Source organism: Hipposideros armiger, unplaced genomic scaffold, assembly GCF_001890085.2.
Source record: "Hipposideros armiger isolate ML-2016 unplaced genomic scaffold, ASM189008v1 scaffold_54, whole genome shotgun sequence".
In the NCBI taxonomy this organism is placed as follows: domain Eukaryota; kingdom Metazoa; phylum Chordata; class Mammalia; order Chiroptera; family Hipposideridae; genus Hipposideros; species Hipposideros armiger.
This window is the reverse complement of record NW_017731404.1, coordinates 819,744-829,305: the sequence shown is the minus strand read 5'-3', so window position 1 is coordinate 829,305 and position 9,562 is coordinate 819,744. Positions and strand designations below refer to the sequence as shown.

At 43.0% G+C, this 9,562-nt stretch overlaps 1 long non-coding RNA gene across 2 annotated transcripts; it reads right to left on the bottom strand.

Annotated features, from left to right (window-relative positions):
* Positions 1-5,755: 5,755 nt before the first annotated feature.
* On the bottom strand, positions 5,756-9,484 carry LOC109381852 (uncharacterized). Of its 2 annotated transcripts, none has more exons than XR_002123826.1 (5): positions 9,373-9,484; positions 8,668-9,020; positions 7,273-7,337; positions 6,817-6,904; positions 5,756-5,855 (listed from the first exon to the last, which is right to left on the bottom strand). It is a non-coding gene; the product is annotated as an uncharacterized LOC109381852 (long non-coding RNA). The 2 variants fall into 2 exon arrangements; XR_002123825.1 differs by having other exon boundaries at positions 8,911-9,020; positions 9,373-9,482.
* Positions 9,485-9,562: the final 78 nt, after the last annotated feature.

The following is a 9,562-nucleotide window of genomic DNA, read 5'->3' as shown; positions in this document are numbered from 1 at the left end:
TAGTGACTTACATTCTTCACCTGACTTTACACTACTGGTAGCCCTGGTCTGTTAAGATCACCACCAGGCACTGCTCTTCAGAGACTCAGGATGAAAAAACATTTAAATAATCCAGTGTTCCTATAGGGATGTTTGGGGGTTTTTAGCATCTTCTTTGGGTTAGGCACATCCCGTCCATGATCTGTTTTCTTCTGCATCTAGAGAGTTTTTAAGAGCTTAGCATCATGTGGGATTTGGCATCAAATAAAATTTACTGCTTGGAGAAATAACATCAGGCTAAATACTTGCCTCTAACGTCAACTGAGATCCACCAACTGGCCAGCTTTTCCAGTAATAATCAGCAAATTAGGAGATTCTCATGGAGGGGAACTTCTCAGCCTAGGACTGTATTTGCTTAATTAGGGGTTCAGCATATTGAAAGTGATTTAAAAGGGGCAAAGGAGGAAAGAGAAAAAAACACCACAATTATTTTAAGTGGATCTAAAAAAGAGAGAGAAGGAGAAAACTCAATTTTTCCACTTTTTCCAGATTAAAAAAAAAAATGCGGGGCAGCCGGTTAGCTCAGGGGGTTAGAGCGCAGTGCTCATAACGCCAAGGTGGCCGGTTCCATACCAGCATGGGCCACGGAGCTGTAACCTCACAACTGGATTGAAGACAACTACTTGACTTGGAGCTGATGAGTCCTGGAAAAATACACTGTTCCCCAATAAAATCCTTTAAAATAAAATAAAATAAAATAAAATAAAATAAAATAAAGCTTTAAAAAAAAAAGATGACTTCAATGTTTAAAAAAAAAATGCCGTAAGGACAGCACCCCATGGGTAAAATAAATAAGCATGTCATTAAATTGCCAACTCCACTCACTCTCCTATTTTGCTAATACCTTTGGTGGGCATCAAGCATTTGTCCATTTAACAGGTCTTTACCGAGCATCTTTATTGAATTCTCAGGCCAGATATTTTTCAACCCCCCAGTGAGGCATCTTTATGAGTTCCATGTTACAGGTAAGAAAACTGAGGCAAGGAAAGCTCACATGATTTCCCCAAGTCACACAGCTGGGAAGTGATTGATCACAGGATGCCAATCCACATGAGATTTGCACATGGAGCAGCGGCAGGAGTTGGGGGACTGACTAATACACACAAATATCCTTTCCTTTCTTAGCAACAGTCTGGCTCCCACGGCATGTCCTGTGGCTTTTCCTAGCTAGAAAGTCTAAATAGAACGCTGTTTTGTATTTTAATATTAGTTTTGTTTTTCTTTTCTAAATTTTACAGAATTTTCGTAAGAGCCATATATCTTTTTTATGTTCTGAAATGTTGAATATTTTTATGTCCTTCCTGACTGGCTGCAAGAACCATTTTTTAAGATGATAAAAAAAAAAGCTTTTATTTATATCTTTCAAATTTTCCCTGAAAGCCACTTTATCTTAAAATGGAAGTTTTCTTTGAAAATGACATAGTCTAACAATAAGTCCATCTTTGGCGTTGCTGGAGGAGAGAGTCCTTCACTATTCCTCAATGAGAAAGGACCCTGGACCAGGTATCAGGAGGAACTCACTGTGTGTCCTTGGACAAGTCACGCTCTCTCTCTGGGACTCAGTTTCCTGAGTCTATAAAATGGGGCTAGGGTACAGGGGCAGAGTGGTTCCCAACAGTTCTTATCTCTGGCAGTCGATGGCTAAAAGTGAGCAAATGTGCCTTAGGCCATGAAACAGGTGATGCAAATACCTTTTTTCCTTACAAGTCATCAGCTAGTAGACTCTTAAGACTAAAACTGAGAAGGGGCCAGTTTATTTATTTTCACTTTTGTTGCCTAAGAATCATCTTTTATTCCACCATGTTTTCACATTATATATGTACCATAACATTGAAGAAAGAAAATACAGAAGATATACAGATGGCAAATAAGTTTATGAAGAGATGCTCCACATCACATGTCATCAGGGACATGCAAATTAAAACACCTATTAGAATGGCCAAAATCTGGAATACTGACCACACCAAGTCCTTGCAAGGAGGTGGAGCCACAGGAACTCTCATTCATTGCTGGTGGCAATGCAAAATGGCACAGCCACTTTGGAAGACAGCTCGGCAGTTTCTAACAAAACAAAACATACTGTTGCCATAGGATCCAGCGTAGCTCAGCCTCACTCTCCATCCTCTCCCATCCCCAACCCCGTCTCCTGCTGAAGCCCCCACCAAGGGCTGAGAGCTACCTATGTGGCCCATGCGCCAACAGCAATGAGCCCGGTGGACTAGGGTGAGAAGAGGACTCTGACGGGCAAAGGAAGACATTGGCAGGGCCATTTACTAACAGTGCAAGTAAGTTACTTCCCCTCGCTGAACCTGCTTCCTCATCTGTAAAGCGGGTATAATAATATATTACCTCCCTTGTAGAGTTGAGGGTCAGGACTAACTAATTTATAACATGGAAAGTACCTAGCATGCGATCTGGTAGGAAATCTCAATAAGTGACAGTTGCTGTTGTTATTGTGATGAAGTAGGGAGAAAACAGGGCTTAGAAAGGTATATTTGGACTTGATCAAACACTGGGACAGTGAAATGTTGGAGGCAGCCTAGCATGTACATCAGGCCAACCTGAGCAGAGCCAAAAGTGACATCGAAGTCCCAGACTGCACACACCACCATTTTAACATCAGAGCCAAAAAATGCTCTCACCCACCAGGACCACCCCCAACCCAGGTTTTCCCACCTGTACACTGTGGCCCCGCGGCGCTGGTTCGTTTCAGCAAAAGAACCATTTATTTAAATGAGCCTGCCAAGTGAGAAGACCCAGACTTCACCTTTTCTCTCTTTTTAAAAAAGTCACAGATATAAATAAGCCCAAGATGGTTTGTTTCTGCCATGACGAACAGATAAGAGTCAAAAGAGACCTGCAGTTAACATTGGGACCTTAGGAGGAATTATCAAGGGACCAGCCGTCCCACCCACCCAGACCTTGAAGCCAGTTTGGAAACTGACTATTGGGAAATCTTGTAAACCCCAATTTCCCCCCCAGACAACCTTGGAAAAAAAATCCCAGTCGACAGAGAATATGAAAGTTACTCATAAGGTACGAGGTCCATCAAGGCTTTATCTTAAAGAACAGATGCCACCATCCCAAGCCAGGTGCTCTCAGGAATGAGGTTGCCAGATTTACCACTTAAATTTCAATGTCGGCAAATAATTTCAATTGTTCTAAATATTGCATGAGACATACACTAACACAGTTGTTGATCTGACATTCAGATTTAACTGGGCATGGTTTTTATATGGCCCAGCTGTGACAAAGGCAGTGCTGAAAGGGACACAGCTCAAATTGCAGAAGTCTCAAGCTGGTTTCCAAGCCATGAGGCCCACACCTGTGCATTGCTGTCTTCTGAGTTTATAAACTTGGAAATCAATTGCCAGTATTTTAAGGTTTTCTGGCTTCCTTTAAAAATGGGAAGCCCCCACCATGCTCCCGTGAAGTGAAAATTGATTACTCACATATTAGATTGAAGGGATCATGGGTAAATTTGTTTCTGGTTGGTTTGTTGCATGATGAGTCTGGAGGTCACACGTCAGCAGCCCACATTTCAGGCCTGGGGAACTCGCCCTTTGTCAGGCTCCGCTGCTGCGGTGGACTCCAGAAGTGCTGGCTACACGACCTGAAAAACGCCCATCTTCAATGCCCCTGCCCGGCCAGCCATCGTACCCCTTCATAGCCCCAGGATGAATGCTTCTGGCCACAGGCATGGAGAAATGTGTGCCCACAGCGCCCCCTGCAGACACAGGCTGGAGCTGTAAGTCCCTGAAGGGGCCCCAGCTCCACCTTCCCTGGCAATTGTGTGGCCTCGTTCCGAGGCAGTCAAAATCTAGATTAAAAGAAAAGAAAAACTAACGACCATTTGAGAATCTCTTTCTATGTTCCAAGCGGAATTCTAAGTGTTCCTTTACTCCTCAAAATAGCCTCATAAGGTGGGTACTAGTAGATCTCCAGTTTTCTGAAGAAATTGAGGCTGAGAGGTAAAGCACTTGTCCAGTCACAGTGGATAGTAAGCAGCAAAGCCAGGATTCAAACCAAGAAATGATTCCAGAGGCCATGTTTATTTTTAATGTATTTACAATTATCATACAATAAAATTCACTATTTTTTGTTGTACAGGTCTATGAATTTTATGTATAAATTTGCATAACCACAAGGATACCTCCCCCAAATTCCTTGTGCTATTCCTTTATATCCACACCCCATAACCATCCAAACTTCTGGCAACCACTACCGTATTTCCCCTTGTATAAAACGCACCCTTTTTCAAAAAATGTGGTGTCTAAAAACTGGGTGCGTCTTATACAGTGGTTGTAGGGGGTTTTTTTTACTTGCATTTCCCGTTTTTTTCACGCTTGTTTTTGTGCTCATACAACCAGTGTAAGACGCACCGTTTTTAGACCCCAAATTTTTCAGGGAAAGGGTGCGTCTTACACACGGGGAAATACAGTAATCATGTTCCCCATCACGTTTTCTTTTCCAGAATATCAAATAAATGGAATCATACAGTATATAACCATGAGACTGGCTTCCAGTCAGTATCATGTTTGGGATCTATCAAATTGTTGAATGTACTGATTTGTTCCTTTGTATTATTACTCATTGAACACTTATCCTGTGCCAAGTGCTACACTAAGCATTTTGACCTCTGATTTGACCCTCTCAGTACCCCCCAAAAGTAATGTTATGCCCATTTTATAGATGGGTGACTGGAAGCCAAGCTAGAAGTCAGAAGTTGTCTGTCAGGGGCTGGGACTAACCCCAGGCTTGGAACCATTTGTAAAAACTGCTGTTCCGGGCCAACAAGGAGGTGCAGAGGAGACATTACCAGCCTGGTTGGAATTCTGGAAGATGGTGTGTGGACCCCTTCTTTCCCCAAATGCTTGATTTCTTTCACACAACTGGTGAGGGTCTGAAGCAAGTCTATCTTTGCAAGGCAGTGGAGCCTTGTTGAGCCCAGGATGGAGTTCAAATCCCATCACTTCCAAGGCAGTGACCTCAAGTAAACTGCTCAACCTCCCAGAGCCCCTTTTCCTATCTATAAAATTAAATAGCAATGAACAAGGTTTAAGTATAGATTATATACCACACATGGTTCCGTGCTCAATGAACACTTATCTCCCCAATACAGACCTATTCCCATGCCAATATGGAAATTCTTTTTCACCAGATTATGAATTTGTGTGCCTGCTGTGCTAGGCCCTTAGGCTAAGCACTTTACATTTTGTTGTAATCTCAACTCTCTAAACTAGATATTGTTATCTTTCAGGTAGGGAAACGGAGGCTTAAAGTGGTGAAGCAATTTGCCCAAGATCAGCCAGTCAAGATGGCAGAGGCTGAAACTAGGAAGACATATGGGGGAGTGTTAAACGAAACCAGAATGTCCATGACATTTGGAGTTTCCCATGATTAAATACTAAACAGTTAACATGCTTATTAATCTCATACATCACCTATGAAGCACAGAACCCATGACTTAGTCCATACAGCCCATTCAGAAATACCTACATAAATGTTTCAGTGTGGGACCCATCCTCTGCCCCTGGAGTTTGACCTCTGTAGATATGTTTATCACTTATTACCTGTAATAATGGGATTCATTCTCTGCCCCTGGAGTTTGACCTGTCGATTTCTGATTACTTATTACCCCGTTCAATGTTTATCCACAATGACCAAATCCAAGAACATTTTGATTTAAAGTTTTTTTTTTATTTTTCTTCTCCAGAGAGGAAGGCTACTAAGTTGTATTGTGCTTTTTCAGGAAAATACAGGGTGTCAATCTTTTTCTAGAGGCCTTGTATTCCAACTCCACCGGCAAGAAACTCCTTAGAAAGAAAAAAAGGTCCATTACAACCAGTACTTCGTTTGATACATAAAGTGCTACATGTTTGGGATGTGAGAGCATCTGGTTAAAAAACTTCAGGAACTAGGTGGACATTCAATTATCAGACCAAGAAAACTTTCAATCTATCCTGTACCTCATTGAAGCCTGTATGTTGTACCTATAATGTTAAAATGTTCAGCCTCAATCTAAATCCTTTCTAATTACAGGAAATATTCAAGAGTAGACAAATAGAAGCACACCAAAAGGTATTTATTTCTGGAGGGACATAGCACCAATGCAATGCAAGGGCCGGCCGAGTGGCTCAGTTGGTTAAGAGCTCGCTCAAGAGTTTGAGCTCTGAGCAACAGCGGTTCAATGCCCGGCCCGAGCTGAGCAGCTGCTGAGCTGCCAACAGGTAGCAGGATGGCTCAGCTAAAAAAAAATAAAAAAAACAAAAAAAAACAAAAAGAAAAACAAAAAACCCAATGCAATGCATACAAGAGACAGAAGTATTTGAATATGAAGTGGATAAGCAGACATTAGGGAACTATTAACATTCTTAGCTGTTCAAGATCAGTTATGTGGGCGAACGGAGATCAAGGGTCATGAAAAAACAACTTACAAATGGCAAAGACTATACAGTTATACACAAAGCAAACATTTTAGAGGCATGAGTGATCTTTGACATGCCCAAAGGATATAGAAAACGGGAGTGTTCTGTTTAAAAATGGGAGTGCGAGGTGTAGACTTAATGTTTTCCTTTCTTGCAAGACCTAGTAGTACCAGTAGATCAACAGTCTCTTGCTGACTTAATTCTCCCCTCCTGTTCTATATATTCAACCTAGAATTGGGTCCCCAGGTTACTCCCAAGTGGGCAAATGCAATGCCTCTCGACTGTGGGCACATTTAATAATAATTTTATTAGGTTGACACCAGGACAACGCCATTTGCAGAAACCTCACCTGTTACAGGACCGACTGAACCAAGCCAAGCGGACGAGCAGGCTACAATCAACCTACTTGCTGCCGAGTAGCACACAGGGCTTCCGACCTGTAGGAATTTAACAGATGAAGCAAAGATAAATTACCTGAATGCTAAGGGAAAAAACACCCATAGAGCAAGCCCAATCCCCACATAGAAAGTAGTCTGTTAGTGGTAAACAAAAGGAAAGTTATCTCTGAGGCAATGCATCAGACAAAAACTGGCTTAATAGTTTAGTTAGATCAACAGGGTCGATCTGATGGGGAAAAAAATTGTCATCAGCTGCAATGGCCATATTTGAATCACAGAAAATAAGAGCACAAGGAGGATAGCCCCATATTTAAAAGAAAAGCAGTTACTACATGCTCCATTCTCCACATCCTATGTCTATTCAGCCATGTGGGCAAAGGCACTTAGGAAACGTGTACATCACTTACCAATCCTTTGCTACTCATGGATTCATCCTGGTCCACTCAAAGTTTGCTTTCTGCCATCCGTAAACCTGAGAGGAAAACACCGAAACATGAGCTCCCATCAGCTAGATGCCTAAGGAACTAGGGGACAAAGGAGCTGCTCAAGCTGGCATATCAGACAAACTGGCTTAGAAAAGTTAGATCAACATGGTCGATCTGTCGGGGAAAAAAGTTCAGTCATCATATATGCCAGTAGGAAGCTGTTTGTCTCTATAGTCAGAGCCCTAAACCAGGACTAAGATTTGGTTGGTCTGCTCCTATACTTGCAAATTCACTCAATATCTGAGCACTTCTATGCCCTGTTTGTTGACAGTACCATCTTAGCTGTAGAGGGCGCAGCATCACTGGCCCTCATGTGGGATCCAAACTGGGGCCCTGCTGCTCAGACCTGGCATCCCAAGCCAACTCCTAACCAATGTGCAACTCGGCTGGCCCAGGGCATTACATTTTAATGTAAAATGTTATCACTAAAATCCTGGATACTCTGAGACATTAAGGTTTAAGAAAAACATTTCCTCTAAGAAGTCCTGTCCTTAGGACATCACTCCTGGACTCAAAAAAATTTGAGAGAGAGGAATATGGCAATTAGTTTGAGTGGCTAGGTCAACAGAAACACATTTGGCTTTCCTTTAAAAAATGCCATCCATTTAGAAAACTGCACAAAAAAGCAGTTTATCAAGAAACACACATGAAGGAATGGAATCCGAAAAAGTGTTTTGGGGCATTAAAAAACTAACACCTATTTACTTTGTGAATGAAAAAAGGGTTATGGAATAAACCTGACAAGCTCATCAGGGCGCCACATGGCAAGCCTAACAAGCTCAGTGCCCATCGTAACCATACAAGATGGTCTGATCACAAACTCCTAATTGGGCAAGTCGTAGCAGATAGTCCCAAACCTGTAACTTCCTTAGCAAAGGTCACTCTGTACCTTGTGAGCCCTTTCCATTGTTTTTATGCATCTGGATAACAGCTTTTAAATATCACAGTAATTTTCTTTACCTACCTCTCGAAGGTATAACTGCTGGCACCAGAGACCACAGAACCTGTTATCTTGTTCCCTGCATACCCTCTGTTGTAAATGTTAACCCTGCGGTATCCACCGGTGTAAAAGTTACGTTTCTCCATTTTGCCTTTTAACCAATCCTAGAGACTTCCCTGCTATGCTTTCTCCCGCCTCCTTAACCTACCAAAGGACTTTCTGTAACCTACTGATGTCTCCTTTGATTCTAAATGTATACAATAAGCTACATTCTCCGGAGCGTTTTCTCAATCTGTTAGAGATTTTGCTTTGTGGGCCTATATTGTCAGTCTGGATCAAATTCATAAAAATGCTCTACAGGTTTGGGCATTTCTTACCCTTAAAGAGATTATTCCACTTCAGGCAATTATGTCTCTTAAAGCTTTTTTCTTCATCAGCAACATTAAGTCTAATGAGTCCATTTCTGAGAATTGCAATAAAGTGAAGCATCCAGAACGCTTTAACACCTAGTACCTAAAACTGGGCTTCACAAAAACTAGCTACGTTTCCAAGTTCCGCTAGCAAACAGAGGATCATCAGAGCATGCGTCTCCTGCAATAGGCCGGGGAACAAATGCTTACACCAGCGGTGAAGACGCGCAAGGTTCTAGATGTCTACATAGAGTTCCCCTGGCGGCCCAGGCACGATCCTCGCGGCCAAGATCCATTCTGCGCCCTCTGATCGCGCCAATCTGCGAACCAACAAAGAAAAGGCATCAATCGCCATCTTTCCCACGGTGGACTAAGCACATGGCCGGGCCTCAAAGAAAGGGCACCAGTCGCCATCTTTCCACGGTGGAGAAAGCACATAGCCCGGTCTTTGGAGGCCGACGTTATCAGAACTAACTGGCAAGTATGCAGAGATCAGCATGATCGATCCGATGGGGAAAAAAGTCAAGTCATCATTTACACCGGCCAAGGAGTACTCGGGTCTGTATACAATGCGCGGGTTCTCCACCTCGAATGGAGAGGAGCCTCGGGAAGGGGCGATGGCAAAGACGAGTTACAGAGATCTCGAAGGGAAAACCGTGGGTTTCAACTCACCCCACAGAGCAGTAAGTTCCCGGGGCGGGACGACATCTGATGCGGAGGACGCATGAGGACAAACACCCAGAAACGGAGACGGCGCGGAAGCAAAAGAACGACAGGCTCCTCGGCCCTCCTTTATATAACCGGAGGGGGCTCTTGCGCCTGCGCACTAGACTCGAGGCTTTGGGGCCCCACCGGCGCCACG